Genomic DNA, 19,659 nt, shown 5'->3' with positions numbered 1-19,659 from the left:
TCTTTTTCAGCCTGCACCTCAAGCACCATTGGCTCCGCCACCTTGTCCGTTTGGACCTCCACTGAGCAAATGCTCTTCTCAACCCCCAAGGCTCCAATGGCCTGTACACCAACTTCTTTCCTTACCCCTTGCAGTCCCGCCTCTTCATTTCCCGTCCCCCTTCTTGTGACCCCTCTCTGCCATGCAGATGACCATTCCCTTTCCCGCTCACCTCTTTCCATGCAGGCCGTCTGCGGTCTGGCGTCCACACGATGCTCCTCATCTCTTTTCTTAGAGGGCTCCTACTGCGGGTACAAAACATGTCAGCAGACTCACCCAGCCACTAGTTCCCCCGACCTCCTGCCCCCCGACCACCCTGCACCTGCCTTTCCAAATCCGACCTCAAACTTCTTCTCTCCTCCCCCCTTTCCCTTACCGCCCTATAACCTTCTACCTCCCATTGACCCACATAATCCTCCAATCCAACTTCATCACCCCTTAAATACCATTGTGGATGCGATTTCATGCCCGAGTTGAGTTGATCTTCCTCTTGCGAGCCCGGGGCGTCCGCCCCGCCACTCCTTTGACGTCTTCTCGGCAGGGCCGCGGAAACCCCTGCCTGGTCCTCTTCTCTCGGGCGAGGCATTCCGTCCTCCATCCTGGAATCCTCATCGCTAGGGGCCGTGCTGCACCCTCTAGGCTCTCCTTGCGCTGACCGAGGAGGGGCCGTTCTAAAACCCTCTACCTCCACCTGACCAGCGGGGGCTGCGCAGCGCCCTCCGCCCTCACTCCTCCTACCCGGGGGGGCCGTTCCGCGCCCCACTCTAACCTCCTCAATTGATGGGGACCTCTCCCTCCTTCTCCCACCTTCACTCTTTTGCAGGTATTAACCCCCTCTTCCCCTCTGCCCTGTCACCCCCTTCTACACCCCCTCACTGGCCCCACTGTTGTTCCCTTGAGCCACCTCCTTTTGAGCACTCCCAGCTTCCCTAGGGCTATCATTCACTCCCTCCCTCAATGGCTGCCCACCCGAAATCATTTCTCCCCCGGACGCCCTCCTGTCTATCTCCCTCCTCATCTCCCTGCCCCTGGATTCCCAAACCTCCCCTCTCCCCGCCGCGGGGGTGCAAGCCACCACTGCCGCGAGAGCCCCATCTGCCGCTGCTCTACGCTGCGGCCTACCACCACTTATCTCCCCCTCCCCCAATCACCAAGTCCAACCGTCGCCTGCCTCCCGAACCTTCCCTGGCCCTTAAATACCCTAGGGAGGCGCTCTGCCCCCCACGGCCACTCGCTGGCCGTGTGCAGCGCCAAAAACCTCCCCGGGGGAAAGGCTTCGCGTTCCCCCCGGGTCCTCCCTTTTCACACTGGATGTTATTACACGAGTTCGAAAAATACACCAGTCAATGCCTGCTTCGTAACGCGGCGAGACATCCAAACCATGATCGAGCAGAGATCTCTACTGAACACTACCGGTAACCCATCAGTGGCCACATGTAATGCACAACAGAATTTCTATTTGCCGCTTCACATCTAGTCCGCCCTAGCATAACCCACCAGTTGGACATCACTTGCAACTCGTGAAAGACTGAGAAACTCGCAGGATATTACATTAAGAACAGGCTATCTAGCGCGGCAGTCGCTTAGAGTTAAGAACTTTTCGGGTTCTACTGACTTTCGTAGAAGTTTTTACATATGAATTTTAAGCATTGCTCTTATTCACACCAGATACTGATCAGTGAAGAGATTAGCAGACATCAAAGGTCGATAACACATGACAACGTACTCTAATGAAATAGAAGATATAACTATGCTATATCTGCCATGAGGCCAGGTATGTAGTCTTTCAGCAATATGTGATTAGGTTGGAAAATAGTTACCAATGGTACAAATACTAAAGGGATACAATTTGAACTCTACCTACCTACCTACTCCACCTACCCCGCACAGCCCTAGTTAGCAACACAAGTCTATCACAGAGTAAACCTATTTTCTTTTTAAACTGCTTAGTACATTTCCAAAATGCCTGCTAGTTAGACAGTCACAGTCTACTCCTTTGGTAGCACTTGATTTTTTTTCTTAATATCACACACAACAACCTGCAATCCCACGTGAAACAATGGCTACAGGCGGGTGGCCTTATCACGCACTTTCTTTGTGTTGTGTCTTGAAAACTCAAAAGGGGAATTCTTTTCATTTGGGTCTCACGTCATTTTGCGTTCTGGTACAATAGAAGGGGCCATTTTGTTGAACTCTCTGTCTCGATTAAACAACATACTATAACAGCTTCATTCTCACCCTTGACCGAGGGAGTCTGCCATAGAAAGCCAACTCATAATATATGTATATCTCCTTTAGTTCATGACAACACCTGCCTTTGGTCCATGTGTAATTGGTGTGGTGCCGCCCTGCCAATAACACTTGCTTACACAATTGATCGCGTCCCATTTAGAGCCTGCATCAGTGTGGTCCATCCAGTTGTAAATGGAGCACACACAATCCATTGTTGTGCATCAAGTAGAGCTGCAGCAGCAAGCCCCCCTTAATTTCCTAGTAGTTCTGAGGTTGGTGGGAGGGGTATGAAGACAGTCGACAAGATTTACCATGCCTATGCTGGCAACGGTCTCTAGAGAGAAAACAAGCGGACATCAAGGACGGGCGGGGCTTATAACCCTGATGGATCAGGTAAAAATTAACACATTTTTATGGTAAGGACTGTGAGGTAATGGCCCTTGGTCTGAAGCGACATACAAACGTGCGCTTGCCCTGTTCTCAGGCTCCATTGCAATTAACAAATGCGCACAAAATTACACCACATCCCCCCCTGTAGGGTAATACCTTGCAGGGATTGGTGTATTTTAATTGCCATATGTTTAATGTATGCAGGGCGTACAGCAGTCCCAGTAGAATTAATTATGTGGGTTATACCGCTGTGCTGCAAAAATGTTATTTTGTTCTAATTTCCCCAGCAGACAGAGGGGCAAAAGCTGCAGGGCTTATCATCGTGTGTTAACCGTCTATTTCTATATATTTGCTTAATATAAATATATATTTTTTATTTGAACTTTATAAAGCGCGCTAAACCCGGGGGCATCAAGGCGCTGATATTCATCACAGTTGCGTCTTCTTGCGCCAGTTACAATCAATGACCCTTTTCTGACCCCAGCCAGCATAAACAGTGTCTCGAAATCTCTGCATTTCTAAGCAGTCTGTGACAAGCACAGAGCTTCGAATATAAATGCTATAATGACTTCAGCTGGAGGCATTTTCGGCCTGATTGGAAAGAAAAGTTAACAGGTGTTTATTTGGGTGCTTAGTGGGTATCACAGCACGTGGTGTTTGAGGATATTTGTTTCATTGCATTTATTATTTGCACATTAGGAGGTTTGATCAGTTGCAGTTGACTGTATAACTCCGTTAGGGATGACGCTATGTGCATTGGAGAGGCGTTGGATGAAGATGCAAGTGTTTGGAAAATGCTCGCAGGAACACATTGCTTGCACTAAATAACTGGTGCAAAAACTGAAAAAGAAATATACCAATGGAGTTGATAAATTGGTTGATAGCACTTAGTCCTGAGAAATTAATTGACATTTATTGCCACATAAGTAGTTACCAATTGATATTCAAGCAGAAAGGTTGGACACACTGGTGTAAGAGCATTATAATATTTGCACTGTGTATTATGTGTAATTATTATTTTATTACTGCTTTAGTAATTTGTATAGATGCTAGGCTTTTTTACATTATTGGATTTCTGAAAGGTTTGATTTATTAAAACCATAACACAATAAAAAGAATTGGAAAAAACATTATCAGCCTTCCTCGCTGCTACCTAACAGAGATAATTTCATCATCTCTGAAATTTACCAATATTCATGGGGATAAAAACCGCCAACCATTTAATTAAATTATCAGCCAGGAGTGCGTGAATGACTTAGCAGTTGATGTGGAGGTTGTTAATAGTGACTATGCCTGGATGAACCATCCCCCAACAAACCAGAATCGGCCCCATTTCTGTGATCCGTCAAGGACAAGCCTCAGATGAACATTCTGAAAGGTTTGTCTGAGGTTCCTGCACACGGTTCACAGGGGGACACGTGGCTGGTGCTCTCATTCAGTCTCAAGCAGCTTTCAGCGAGGCAGGAGGTCGTTGCTGGGGTCAGGCATAGGATATGTGGGGACGTTTAGGGATATTTAGAGTAGTTGTAGGGAGTGACTGGGACCCAGCCAGAGAGTGTGGTATAGGGTTAGTGTACGAACGCAGCACTGTGTGACACTTTCACTGATTTGGAGTGGGTGCACAACATAAGCGCCATCTTCCGAGATTTCGGGAAGTGGGTGAGACGCCAGTCAGTGTATGTTTCTTGAAGCAAATTGACTAGACATGTGACATCAGGTGACACAAACGGGGTGGAGTGCAAGGAGCCCAGGAATCCCTGAGGACATGGAGGATGTGGGAGAGTCGCCTGACTTTGCTGGGAGGGAGCAGCAGCCATTCAGGTGAGCAGGTGACACAGCAGTCAAAGTGCATCTCTTGAAGTGAGTGGACGAGACATGTGCCACTGAGTTACACATGCAGGGAGGAGTGAAAGGTGCTCAGAATCCCTCAGGGAAGCTAGCGAGAGAGTCAGGCTTGCCTGATTTTGCAGGGTGGGAGCATCAGAGACTCAGGTAGGTAAGACATGTGCCATTGGGTGGCAGCAGGGCGGGGGAGCGGGAGGGTGTCAAGATCCCCCGAGGGCAGTTTATGGGAGTCGCAGTCACCTGATTTTGTTGGAAGTGAGCATCTGAGGATCTGGGATGTGGGGGATAGTGCGACACATTTGAAACAACCCAAACAAGCAAGAGGCAGGGGGAGACGTGCTTCTTGAGGTCTTTTCACCACTGCAGCCATACTTGTGTGCACTGAGGCGGCCAAAAATGCATGTTGTCAGCTGAACGTATCATCCAACTCATGTTCAACACCCACTCAGGGATATATCTGCCAGTAGGAGAAAATGCACAGGTATTGCACCCAGACAATACACAACCAAGACCTGATGCTGTACTTTCAGTTACTCGGGCCGTAATGGGAGTTGTGCAGATCCTGTCTAATAAAGATTATGGCAGAATGACAGATGGAGTACTTGAACAGCGGCAGGAGTTAGACAATCCCATTTCTCCATCTCTGCTGCCCCTTTTCACTGGGTGAGACGGTAATAATGATGAGGTAAATTATAATGGCCTGCAAGGAGATGGCCAATCCGGCTGCAATCTCTACCTCGCCTGTCTGTTCCCAGGCCCTCTGCACGGCCCTGGCTTCTCATTTCATCTATAAAACTCAGGACATCCTTTCCTTTCGCTCCTCCGCTCCCCCTCCTCACTCTACTCCCTGCTCTTCCTCCGGCCATTCTTCGGCCACCTCTCCTCCCTCCTTCTCTGCCTTTCCCCTGTTCTCCTCAGACGAGATGTCTGGACAAGTCCGATCTATGAGAGTCTCGTCAAAACAGGTTCACCCCTGTTCCTCCAAAACCATCAAGGACCACATTGACACCCTGGCTCCTGCTCTGAAGGATTTCTGCAACCACTCCTTCACCACTGGAGTCTTCCCCTCCCCCTGAAGCACTCACTTATGCACCCTCTTCTTAAGAAACCCTCTGTTGACCCTTCCTGCTCAGCTAACTATCGTCCAATCTCCACCCTCCCCCCTTCCTGGGCAAACCCCTGGAAAAGCTGGCCATCTCCCAGCTTAATATTCACTCTGAATCTGTTCGTTGTCTCCATGACCATCAGTCTGGCTTCAGAGCTGCCAGAAGCACGTAAACTGCTCTCCTGAACATCTGTGAAGACCTGCTCTCCAACCTCGATTCCAACAAACCCTTTGGCCTCATCTTACTTGATTTCTCTTCTGCCTTTGACACGGTCAACCATGCCATCCTGCTCATCTATCTCTGTGATAACCTTGGTATCAATGATCAGGCCCCGGCTTGGCTGACCTCCTTTCTCTCTGATCGACCCTCCCAGGTCCAACTTGGGTCCTTCACTCCTCTGTCTCTATCTCTAGCTGTGGTGTTCCCCAGGGGTCTAACCTCTCTCCCTGGCTGTTCAACTAATACCAGGCACTTCTCGCCCACCGCATTGCCGCTCTCTGCCCCAACTTTCAGTGCTATGCGGATGACACTCAACTCGTTTTCAGGCTCCCTTCTGCCACCTCTTCTCCTTCTCTCCTCTCTGACTGCCTGTCCGCCAATCAAGAGTAGTGTGGCATCATCACTTCCGGAAATATGTCCTGCTGATATTTTAATGTCTCGTAAAGCAGTACCTGAATTCTATGATGTGGTTATGACTTGGGATTGGTACTGCAGCAGTCCGTGGGGCGAAAACTCACTGCACCTTTGGAATGTGGACCAATGGTCAGATCATTCATTAAATGGATGGCCGTAAGAGCACACTGGGTAGTCTTTCCTACTTCCAACAGCCAGTAGGGGTTCCCTGGGAAAGGGTCAGGAGGTGGATGCAGTTCAGCACCAGGCAATGTTGTGCATTTATGGGTTTCAGGGCAGAAGCCATAGGGAATTTCACATCTGGGAGAAGGTGGCGGTCGAAGCACAGTGGCTAAAGCCTTGTAGTTTGCAGTTGGGGTTTGTCATAGAAGACAATGGCCCTCATTACAAGTGTACCGGTCCGGAAACAAAGGTGCCGGAAAGCCTACCGGCACCGTTGTTTCCGGACCGGCGCACTATGGGTTTGCCTGCTGGAGCCGCTGTGCCCGACAGGGAAGATCCTGGAGGACACAGCGGCCACGGTAGGCAAGCCGCCACGGAAGCACCGGCACCGTTATTAACGGTGCCGGTGCTTCCGTGGTCCACATTCCCATTGAGTCCTATGGAACTCAATGGGAATGGGGATTTCCAATTACCGGCGCCTGACTTACCGGACCGCCGGGGTTGTGTTGCCCCAGTATTTCCGATAAGTCAGGCGCCAGTAAATCATTACGGGTCCGGCGGCTACCTGCTGGTTTTACCGGCATGGTTACTGCCAGACTCATAATGAGGGCCAATGTATCAGATTCCTTGCTTCCTTATGAATTGGCATGACCATGCACACCCGCCACCTGCTGTGCATATGTCCTTGTGCTCGTGGTCACACGCTTTAACAGCAATTGTGAGTGAAGCTTTCAAAAAATGATCAGTGTGGCCCAGAAAATCAGCTTCCATTTCAGCCTGGCTTACCAGACCAAAAACATCAACTGCGCCAGCTTAAAATCTGCCAACGGTTGCCAGTGCACAACATGAAGACCCCAGTGCCCACCCATTTGATCTCTACTTTGCACATGCTGGAAAGGCCATGGGAACAGTGCAATGCCATTACAAATTACTGCAACGCTCGTGCTAAAGATCTAGATGGGGCGTCTCTCTAATGTCTGCTCTGCTGTATGACTTTTGGAGGAAGCCACCAAGCGAGTTATCCATCAAAACGCAGCACTTGGGTAGGTTCTCGATCTGCTGCTCCTCTTTGAATAATGTTAATTTAAATAGCACATGTGTGCTTCTAAAAGAATAATTATATAATTGGGTCGTGGTGAGTTACAACACAGCTGTTTTGTCAGTGTGGAGCATAGATGTAAGCATACTGTATATACCTTTATGCAGATGGAACATCCAAGGCTTGCACATATACCATAGAGAGGAAAATAGTATTAAGAACAACAAAGTCGAATGTTGGGAAATAAGGTTGTTAAGTATTCAGCTTTTTCTGGGGGTAAACCTACGTTTTGAAACCTTAACATACAGCCCTTGGACTGTAAGCAGGTGCATATATGAACTAGTGAGTGATTAGAACTGGGTTCTGCATGTATGTGATACCTGGTATGCATGCTTTCACATATAGATTGGCAAGAGCCAGTTTAGAATAATTGAATGCATATAGATTGTAACGTACTAAGCTTATGCATTCATTACAAGACATTAGTCATGTTTGAAGTACTAACAAAAAGCCACAAGGCCTCAAGAAGCTATGCATTCACCAAGATACATATAGCCTTGTTCAAACCCTGCAGGATATTGCGATATGAAATGGTACTCTTGCCCACCGCTTTGCTGATGTCTGAACACCATAGTCTGATTTAACCAGAGGAGCACAGCCTTCTGCTGCACTCCCCTGGGCTTTTTGCTCACTTTTTTATGGGGAAACTGACATGCCCTTCAGACAGTCTGTACTGGGAGACTTTGTTTCCCTTAGTCCTTTTCCAATGTTGCAACTTTCTGCAACATGTAACAAGTGTACAATGTACATTCCAGTAGAGTGCACTTGGGTCTAGTCATTTCCAAAGGCCCTAGATTCTCTCAAAGGATTTTTTAGGAGAAGTGCAGATGTGCCTTGGACAGGGCTGGTGGCAGCTTATCATTTTGCATATTTTTAGCCTTTCTGGCCAGGTAAACCGTGATTACCGCATTTGGCACTGTTAGGTGGCCTGTCTCCAAAATGGCCACGCTACAAGGTTCTTTGTCCTGTCCTTTGGCCATCTTGCCCCTTCACCTTCCCCAGGTCGGGCCGACCCGGGTCAGTCCTTAGTTGGGCATGCATTTTCCCACGAAGCGCCAAGCTTTCGTGGGCTTTTGTATGCCTTGTGTGTGTGCCTCCAGGATGTGGGCTGTAACGTCTGGTTCCAATATACATCCTGGGTGCCAGAGAGTTTGGAGTGCTGTGAATGCCTGGGACCACCGTGGTCCATGATTGGTCCACGTATGGTATGCCTGTATGTGAGCAGATCTTGGAATTGTGGGACCAACTATTCTCGGCATCTTCATCTTAACCTGCAAGTAAGCCTTTTCGGAAGTGGACTGACCAACTTGCACATTCGTTGGACTCTGATACCGCCGCCGTTTTGTGAAGGCCCTTGAAACATGGTACATCGCAAGCTCTGTGTTCACGGCACTCTCACACCGGATTTCGTACACTTGGCATTCCCAGGTCTGGAGTAAAGTGAGTGCACCCAAACCGGAGTTTACGCGATTGCTGTGTCACCTAGCCATGGTGCTCAGTGCCCTGAAGCCTGCTGCAGCGGAATTGGCCTGATCCATCTACCAGGAGCGGAGAAATCGCCATTGTCACTCAGGGGAATCAACGCTGTAACTTTGTTGCTGAAAGCCGCAGAGCTGCGAGATTGCCACATTTGAACCTGCACCTGAAGTGGACTCGACTGCCGAAGTTTGGTTGCCGTGCTCCGGGGCTCAGTGAGTAATTGCAACCCTAACTGGTGGCCCCCATCGCATCCATCCATTTTTACGCACGAGTGGCCCCTGAGGGCCCCCTCTCCTTTCCACTGCTAGTGCGAATTAGCGAACTATTCCCAACTCTTGGAATCGACGCTGCCCTCAAGTGGAGGCCATCCTCGAATAGTGGGAACCTATTCTTCATCGCCCCACCCACCTTCCTGAGCTGCTACAGACCCTTGAAGGGACCCCATTTTGCACATTTGAACTACCGCGTGCGCCAGCAGTGCAAGTACATTTGAGCACTAGGCTCCACTCTTCTTGGGGATTGGACTGCCTCTTAGTTAGGAGTGTGTTGGACGCAGAAGGGACTAAAGACTATTTGCACTGCCTGTTTCCTTCCCCTTTTAGGTTGCGGACCCATTTCGTTGTTAGACAGAAACCTGTGCAGTTCCCTCTGGGACCACTGCAAAAGATTTAGGAGTACAGGTGTTTGGCAGTAAACCCACTTGGTAGCAGTCTGTACCACACAGATTCACTTGGTAGCTGTGGCTGAGCAGTCAGACTTCCCTCAAGAAGAGTTAGGCAGTATACAGAGTATTCACAATAGGTCAAGAGAACACAGTAGAACAAGTAAACACTGACCACCCACCTTCCTGAGCTGCTACAGACCCTTGAAGGGACCCCGTTTTGCCCATTTGAACTACCGCGTGCGCCAGCAGTGCAAGTACATTTGAGCACTAGGCTCCAATCTTCTTGGGGATTGGACTGCCTCTTAGTTAGGAGTGTGTTGGACGCAGAAGGGACTAAAGACTATTTGCACTGCCTGTTTCCTTCCCCTTTTAGGTTGTGGACCCATTTCGTTGTTAGGCAGAAACCTATGCAGTTCCCTCTGGGATCACTGCAAAAGATTTAGGACTACAGGTGTTTGGCAGTAAACCCACTTGATAGCAGTCTGTACCACACAGATTCACTTGGTAGCTGTGGCTGAGCAGTCAGACTTCCCTCAAGAAGAGTTAGGCAGTATACAGAGTATTCACAATAGGTCAAGAGAACACAGTAGAACAAGTAAACACTGACCAGGGCTTGGTGTAAAAGAGATATAATTATTTATTTAAAACCACATCTAGAAAAACACACAGGCACTAATAGTAAGCAATTCAAAAACACGGTCACTAAAAGATATGCACTCCCTTAAAAGAATATTAGACAAGTCTTAAGCAAAGCTCCACTTATTTTCAGACAGCGGTGAGCGCTTAACGTAGATGGCACTCTAATAGTTAGTTTAAAAAAAGGGAGAGAAGAGCAGAGAACAAGTTGAAACAGATCCCAACACTTTTACAAGAACATAAAAAGAGAGGAAGGCAAAGTAAAACCGTGAAGTTAGAGTTCAAGAGGCCGGACCCACTTTCAGAGGATCCAAACGAAATGTGTCCAAGGTCACACAGTTGCAGTGCACAAAAGTCTTGTAAAGGTTCAAAAAGGAGTTGGACCAAAGAAAGGGACCAGTTACAGGGTCAAGGCAGCCAGCCCAGTCCAGAAGGTGAAGGGGTTATTATTACCTTGTAGCAATCTTTAGAAAGGGAGGCCTGGCAGACACGGTACCTTAAAGTGGTGAGAACGCTCCAGTGGGGGCAGTTGTTCCTGGCAGCGGATGCAAGTCGGTGCGACGTCTGGGGGAAGAGAGGATCTCGTCGTGGAGGAAGACAGGAGTCTGTTGCACTGCCAGGGAAGAAACCAGCCGCGGAGTTTCTCAGGTACAAGGAACGGTCTGGTGATTCGCGGGTCAGTGGTGAGTGGCTATTCGGCTGCCGGGGTGCTTGGCACGGGCAGTTCGACCACAAACCAGGCTGGGGTGCAAAGAAAGAAAGGTAAACTGGTTGTGACCACCAGTCAGGGGAAGAAGCCTCTCCAGCCGGGGGATCTTCTCTGTCGTCGGGAAGTGGTGAGTCGGTTCTGCAGGGCTCCACCGGTGATGTCGTCATGGTAGGTCGGCTCAGCTTCTCCCTCGTCGGATTCTCAGGTCCTGTGGCGACTTCTGAAGTTCCAGTCCCCAAACCCCTGCTTTTATGCAGAAAACCCCCATTCACTCAGCCTAGCTGTCACTCAAACATGCTAAGTGGTGAGCGGGCGGGCTCACAACTTGGGCCAATCACACAAGAGTGCGACTTGAGTTACCAAGGTAACTCAGTCCAGGGTGCCTAAACCCCCTCCCACACTCCCTGCCCTTTGGTACCCAGACAGAGTGGCACCACTTTTGGAGGCTTCTGTGGAGAAGCCCGCCAAAAAAGTGGAACAAAGGGCTCGACTTGGGTTGGAGTCACAGAAGAGAACACAAACGCCATTTTAGAATCGAGTCTTGGCAAAAAATACCAACCGGAGAATTAATATTAATTAAATAAACCGGCGGTATGTTCGAGGCTATGAGAATTAAATAATTAAAGTTGGTAGCCTCGAACAATGGGAAAATCCCATAGGAAAATATTCGCGGTCGAATATAAAAAGTAGTTTCCACTGTCACCAGCCAAAACTCGATCAGTGGGGACGGAGACGTGCCCCCTCGACTAACAGACCCCGGGGCAATCGAATTGCCCCGACCAGTACTTCCACAATATGATGGTTTGTACTGGTTTCTGTTAATATTTTGGGACTAGTAAAGCCAATGGTGACTTTACATGCCCTGGGAGACAGTAGTCAGTCCCAGGGTATGGCGTCTAGGGTGGGGTGCACAGAGGGTGCTGTGTAACACACATAGGAAAAACATATGAGACCCTATGGAGTAAAGTACCCCATAGCCCATAAAACACATTACCAGTCAAAGGAATACCATAAATCATGTCCAAGAGTGGGAGAAAAAGAGTCTCACTCTTGGCAGGAGGACAAAAACAAACTCCAGAAATTCAGCAAAGCTGCTGGGGGACTCACTAGGTTAGGAAATTCAGCCTAAAGAGAGAATTCTCCCTAACATTCGTGCATTAACCCTTTAGACCCCATTGGTCTTGTATATATGTATTTAGATAGGATTGTGTTGGCCTAAAAGTATTACTGTGATTTGATTTTTGTGTTGAAACTCAAAAGGCCTTGAAATAAATGTATTTGTATTTTTGATATATCTAAACCTGACTGACTCGGAGTGATTTGTAAGTGTCCTTTGCTCTGTGTGCTCATTGAGATCTTTCAGTCACCCTCATCCCTCCTGAGACCTAGTCTTGACCGCTGCCATAGCTACCTTGATTGGTCTGGCTTGTCCAGAAGGTTACCCTGTTCCAAGAAACTAGGCTGGCCTTCTGAACCTTTGCCAACCAGGTCAGAGTTCAGAAATCCATCTTAACACCTACCACTCCCCATCTCACCTTCACTCCCACTCTCTCTCCTTTCGCTCTTATATTTTGACTATTTTAAAATGTACATTTTGGTTCAGTTCCTGAAAAAATGGGGCATCTACAAAATAGAGCAGAAGATATGCTATTTTCAGATAACCTGTTTTTGGAAATGAGCGGAACACTTTATTCTCAAAGGTGACCTGAGCATTTCCAAGTGCTGAGCTGTTGTGCAAATTATGCATTGGCCTGCTGTCTTGAATACATTGGTATCAGAAGGGTTCTCCGGCTAATAATGTTCTACAGGCTTGCTGCGTATTTCACTGTGACAAGCCCTTAAAAATGCAAAATGCGATCCAAAAAAGTGTTTCTATTTCATTTGAGGAAAAGAAATGCAAGTGATGCGTCACACCTAAAAATGTTGTATGGCCGGGTCAGGAAAGATCCTGTCATGCAGTGTGCCCCCCGTGCAAAGCAGGCACATGGGGTTGTCTTAGTTTTCTGCACATTTAAAAGTGCATCCTGTTTGTAAATCCGGGAACGTTTTTTAAATAAATGTGCAGTAAAACCCCCCTGATTTGCGTCAATGTGCAAAGAGGTGAAAAAGGCCATCGGAATGGCTGCATATAAGATGCGCCCATTCTGATGTCTTTTGTTGATTGGGCTACTCTTTTTATTTTGTCACAAGTGATGTGATTGTGCATTTCATTACTTGCGTCAAAAAGGTTTAGAGAACTTGGCTCCTTATGTCATTTTCTTTTGAAACAGCAGTTTTTGCAAAAAATGCCAGATTCTTTTGTAAAAACTGCAGTTTTTGTGCTTTTTTGATTACTTCAGTTTTCAATGCATTTTAGGGGATTGAATGTCTATAAAGCTATGCACTTATATACACCTTTTTAAGAGCTTAGAAAGAGCGTTCCTATTAAGAAATTGTGTTGGATACATATATTAAGGTTTACTTTATGTAGAAAAGTCTAGCAGGCAAATAAAGCCATATTTTTTACATTTGCCAATTAAAAAGCCCAAATGATTATTTTGCAATCTTGCTGGTGCACAATCAGGAAAAACACAGATTGTGAAAAGTCCCCTTTCTAATCTCATGGACCAATTAGGCCAAGCAAGATGGAATATATGGTGAGGAACTCGATGATAAAGAGAAGGACAAAGATAGAGACCATTTTTATTAATAAGACAACAGAAGACAGGACAGTGGACTAGCATCAAGTGTCTAATGAATTAATAAGACCCATTCAAGACCCAATTAATTTGGGGGCCGTTTTTTATCAAATAAAGATAACCAACAGTAGACAGGGCACAAGAATAGCATTAGCAGTATGATGAGGTAAGATAAGACCCAATTATGTAATTATTTTTTTAGAAGCACACATTTATTTATTTAATTTATTTATTGATTTACAGGGCGCCGAAGCCCGCAGGCATCAGGACACACAAACAAAACACAGTGGACAAACATAAAGGCACAGGACAAAAGCGCAGGAAGAACCAGTGCATCAGGGAAACAGCATTAGTTCAAGGTAGAACTTCAAAGATTTTAGATGAATAGAGCAGTCTTCAGTTTCCGACGAAAGATATCGTATTCCATGTGCTATTTAAATTAATAATTAACATTAGTCAAAGAGGTGCCAGGAAAGGCATTCAATGGAAAGTATTTTTTTGAGTTCTTAGTGAGAAACAAAAGGGAGCATTGTTAGCATTTTGAGAATTCCAAATGAAAACTACAAGGGTGTATTGACATTCACCAACAGTAGAATTCAGGTCAGGGTATGCCCAGACGTGGGTCCCGAGTCTGCCGGGCCTAGAGACCCAAGCTACTCCTCACTGATGACGCCCAACAAGGCTGAAACATGTCTGGGGATGCTTGTGGTCTCGTGCAGAAGGGATGTGACCTAGCAGTTCGGGCTGGACTGCCCCTTTTGGGGTAGGACCAAGCCTGATTTGCATATGGTTTTTCCCCTTCTGTAATGGCTTGGCAGGCTGAAAAACGATGGTCTGGAGGGTTGCCCAGAGCTTTGCCAGTGGTTATGATTTATTCAAAACCTTCCAGCCATCACCTTTCTGTTTTGCCAGGGTAATATTTGAGCAATATGCCCCGAGCGGCGGGGGTATTACTGAGTCAGGTAATGCCCTCGCCACAAGGGGCATATTGCTATTAGTACCCCGGCCAACAAGATCTGCGAGACCGGGGTACTAAAAGCATTTTTTTTCTGTCCCGAAACGCTGCAGCGTTTCGGAACAGAAAAAAAAAATGACTGAGAAAGTTTTCCCTTTCAATGGCTGCCATTGGGAGTGGAAACGCTCCCAGCGCGCCCACTCCCGAAAAAATAAAGAGAAGAAGGTAAGTGAGGTTGGAAGGGCGGAAGGGAGGGAGGGAAAAAAAAGAACAAAAAAGTACCTTAGTCCCCGGCGAGGGTCAATGGAAGCCTCCAGCCGTGTGGAGGCTCGGAGCGAGGATGGCCCCGCTCCGAGTCTCCACACGGCTGGAAGCTGCCGGTGACAAAGCAGGCGGAACGTAAGTGGGGTTAGGGGGTTGGAAGGGAGGGAAGGGGGGAAAAACAGAAAACAAAAACGTCCGAAGGATTCCCGGCTGGGTAATGCGCTGGCGAGGGCCAATCAGAATGGTTTTTTCATTCTGATTCTCCCTCACCGGGTACTAATATTGAGAATGATGGTGTTAAGTGGAATCTCTACAATCCTCCTATTTGTGACTTTTGACATTTTTAATCTCTATACCAGCTTTTCGAAGTAATAAATTAAACAAACCACATTTTCTAAAAGTAATTTTCCTTTAGTTAGTTCAGAACTTTAACCGATACCACTTTAATGAATACGCAAAATATCCTTATGAGCAATATTTTCTGAAGTTTGGGATTATATTTGATTATTAATAAGATTTTATCACTTGATATTACAGATCTTTATGGTTCACGAATAAGAAACCTTCCACTATTTAAAATTCAGACCCTGGAGAAGGCTTGGTCAAAGAAAAACAAATTGTTAATTGCAGCCAAACCTAGTTGGCAATTAACAAGTGATATTCTCTCTAGACCACAAATGTATTAATATTTGACCATGTGAGAAATGTGTTTTTTCTGTACATTTTACAATTGTATATAGTGCAGGCTGGATCATTTATTTTTGATTGCACTGCTGCACTTTATGTAAAATGGATTTGTAACTTAAATGATATTTTTGTGAATTCTTATTGTTATATTGATATTTGTGATTAATGGTATTTTTGTGTGTTTAGAAAATTGTGTATATTGCTAGATTTATAGGATTCTTGGTATATAGTTAATATCTTTTATATACATACAGGGAATGCATTTGTAATATATGGATAATGAACACTGTACTATTATCCAAATGGTTGTGTAAGTATGGTGTTGTTAATTAAGATGTTGAAGTATTTACAGCCTTGGGTGCAACCTTGTTTAGATGAGCTCAATCTGAACCGATTTGGCAAGGGCCCGTGCAATGGCAGGTGATACCATACAGCACGGCTGGTGAGAGACCTGCTTTGAATCTTGAATGGACATCTATGTATAGGTTAATTTAAAGGTAAAGTTGAGTTTTTTGTACATAAACATTTCAAAGGAGTATGTCCTGCTTTTCAGCTGCCTGTCTCAGGGGTGGAAGTCTCACAGCAGGCTTTACAAGGAAGAGATACTTTGCAAATGTGCAAGGATGCGTTGCTGCAGCTCTTGCAACAGCCATTTGCGCAAGAACAAAGGCAGCAGAAATAACTCTAACCATCCCAAATTGTGCCAAGTGACCCGGTCATGTCAACCTCACAAATGAAGTCATCAGTGCCCAATACATCACTGACAGCAGTTGAAACCTTTTGGAGCAGTGCAGGCACAGCCTACGGGAGGTGAATCTGTGGTACAACCTCTTCAGTGACATTGTATTGCTGCATGTTGAACAATTGACATTTATAAAAAAAATGAACGAGTATATTTCATTGTGAAAGTTTATAAAACAACATACAACCAAGTCAACATACCAGCCCGGATAATGATGATTTATTACCCAGTACCTATCAGACACTGAAGAGTGGGGTAGTGTTTCGTGATGCATGTGGTTGGGAAATGGATTACTGTACTAGTGACTCTGATTTAGGGGCCATGAACAGTTGTTCTATTACATTCCACTGCTGCCTCATGTCCTGGGGGGGCCCTTTGGCATCGAAAGGTATAATTTATTTTGGAAGTCAGTGACTTCAGGAAGAAATTATTTCTGACAGACTTCAGAAAGAAATGTTTCTGTTCCGGGTAAAGAAAGAAATAATTTATTTCCAGAAAGAAATGGTTTCTAATGGAAATAATTTATTTCTGAAGTCGGTCAGAAAAAATGTCTTTTTGGGAAGATATTATTTATTTTTTAACTGAAACGGAAATAAATACTTTCTGAAGTCAAAGTAACTTCAGAAAATATTATTTCCATTCCAATTCGTGTGAGATGGAGGTGCTCCGGCTCTTCTGTGCATGCCAGGAATCAGGAAGGTCTTCCTGGTTCCTGTCTGTGTGGATCACAGGAGCCAAAGCACTGCCTGGAGAGGAGTCTCTCTGAGTGATGGATTTATCAAAAAAGGAAAGATAAAAAAGAAGTTTTGTAAATATGCGTGTGTGCATGTGTACATGTATTATCTAATGTGTCAGTGAATGAGTGAGTGTATTGGTGGCTGGGTGTACGTGTGAATGAGAGAGTGAGTAGTACAGAGTGAATGGTGTGTCAATGTCTGTGTGCCTGTGTTTAATGCTTGTCAGAGGAGCTGATGTTGTGGGCTGGAGAAAGGTTGGGGGCGGGGGGTGTAAATGAGAGGGGATGAGTGGGGTGTGTATGGTTGTGACAGTGCACTAAAACATTTTTTAATGGGAAACCACTTGAAAGCAAGAATGATATGGGTTATTAGTGGCTAGACCGGCATTTTGGTTCAGCCAGTCTAGTCATGTATTACTGTGGCATGGCATTTGTTAGTGGGCAACTACAATAAATTAAGCATCATTACTGTTATTCCATGGCTAGACTGGCAATTTGGTGCAGCAAGTGTGGTCATTTCTTACTGTGGATTCACATTTGTCACTGGACATATCTGATAAAGCATGCAAGTGTTTTTACGTGGCTAGACTTGCATTTGGGTGCAACCAGTCTATATATGTCTGACTGAGAAATGGCATTTTTTACTGGGAATCATTAAAGGCAAATCAAACCTGATAAGTGATATTACATGTCTAGACTGGCCTAGATTGTGGGGCCAGTGTGGACATGTTTTCCTATTGTGGCAATGTATTTTTAATGGCAAAGCATTACATTAATTAAAACATTTGGTGGTGAGTTGCATCTATTGGATTGGACTTATCCTACAAAATTAATTGCAAACTATATGGATTTTTACCCAATTTTTGCAAACACCCCAGAGTAAATAATACACAGATCTGTCCTAAGGGTTTGTACAGGGCTAACATCCAACTGCCACAGTGTCTTCATCGAGTAATGTATGTCCCTGCACTCCCTTAAACTCTGCACCACCTCCTTTCTCCTTTTCCTTCTTCTCTATTGATTGAATCATGGTTGCCTGCTCTTTCTTCTCCTTGCAATTTTACAGGCAATCTACCTTAAGGGGGGCGTTGACCCACCTTTATGACCATGGCTAGAGGCACCCAGGGATATCTGGCCGCAGTGTTAAGCGTCTAATGAGCTCTTGAGATTAGAGATCCCACTATTTATGTACTCGAGCCACTCTCTGAGATCCTTTTCTGTGCCTAAACCTAAACTCTGGGACCCACAGGGGGAAGCACCCGATTCCTCTGCCACCCAATTTGCTCAACTTCAGGAAGGACCTGAAAAGCTAGCATTTTGTTCCTGCCTTCCCTGGCTGTTCATGTTTATTTTTGACATTCTACTGCGGAATCTTACTTTGTTGTGTCGTTTTTTATTGCATTTTGATTGCATTTCTGTTGTGTGTCACTGTATGTTATGTATTGGATTTCCATTGTTTGCAGCACTGATTACGTTCGGAGTGTGCTGTGAATAAAGTTTTATGGGTTTCCATCGGTGGTAAAAAAAATACCTCATTTAAGGTTTAGGCTTTCTTGCTTTCCAATTGGGGATTCCTGGAGGAAAGCTGCCGGTGCCCATTCCACCAGCGGACAGTCTGCCGGTCCTCTTCACGGTAACGAGGACCGGCGGATTGGCCACCAGCGGAAAGGCCATTGGCAGACATTCCTCTGCTGGAATGACAGAAAGTCTAAACTTTAATCAAGGTCTTTTTCCGCTCTAAATCTGACCAGGAAGTTCTTTCGATGTTCAGCCAATGACACCTTTGGCACCATCCCAAGCAATGGATCACCACCTCAGAACGTTTCCCCTCAGTAATCGCCACATTCGTCTCTGCTGCCTGAATCCATTTTGTCATCAAGTTCCCATTGCCAGAAAGGATTTGAGATTCGGCTTCAGGATCTAGTTCAACAATTGGCGTAGATTAGGATTGTCTGGAATCCCAGACTTGGATCTGTCCTCTACCACCAAGTCAATTAGAATCTTGATATGTAGAAAAGGCTCTTCCTGGAATTAGTGAATATTTAATTTGTCTTGGATGTGCAGAGCAGCAAATATGATCGGCAAATATAAATTCCAAATGACTTATGCATGAGCGCAAACGATATTCCACCGAGTGGTGTCGGCGGCATTGTCATAAAACAAGGCAGGCCCAAACATTGCTGAGTGTGTCTGCACTTTGGAAAAAGGAATACATTTCCTCACGCTGGAAGAGAGAGAGATTACGAGAAAGGGCCTCTCCCAAAACGCCCTCTGAAGAGGATTCTGAAAGACTTTGCCTTGGCATCTTCTCTTCTGAATGGTCCGTGGAAAACCAAGCTTCAAGGTAGAGGGTATAAGATCACCCTGCCTTTATTGTGGTAGCACAGAACTGATGTACATGGCCGCCTGGATATCACAAAGTGATTCTCCATGGCCTGCTGACTAGCCTCTCAAGGCAGCAAACAGTGGCTGTGCAGCCTCCACTGTGGTGGAGTGTCCTGCATTTGATGAAATAGCTCCAAGCAGCAGAGAAGCACATTACAAAAACATGTATAGTATTTGAAGCTGCTCAAACACGAAGTGCTGGGAGGTGGCTTGGGGGC

This window comes from Ambystoma mexicanum, chromosome 2p, assembly GCF_040938575.1.
Source record: "Ambystoma mexicanum isolate Mex_15411 chromosome 2p, UKY_AmexF1_1, whole genome shotgun sequence".
Taxonomy (NCBI): Eukaryota; Metazoa; Chordata; class Amphibia; order Caudata; family Ambystomatidae; genus Ambystoma; species Ambystoma mexicanum.
This window is presented reverse-complemented; position numbering follows the sequence as displayed.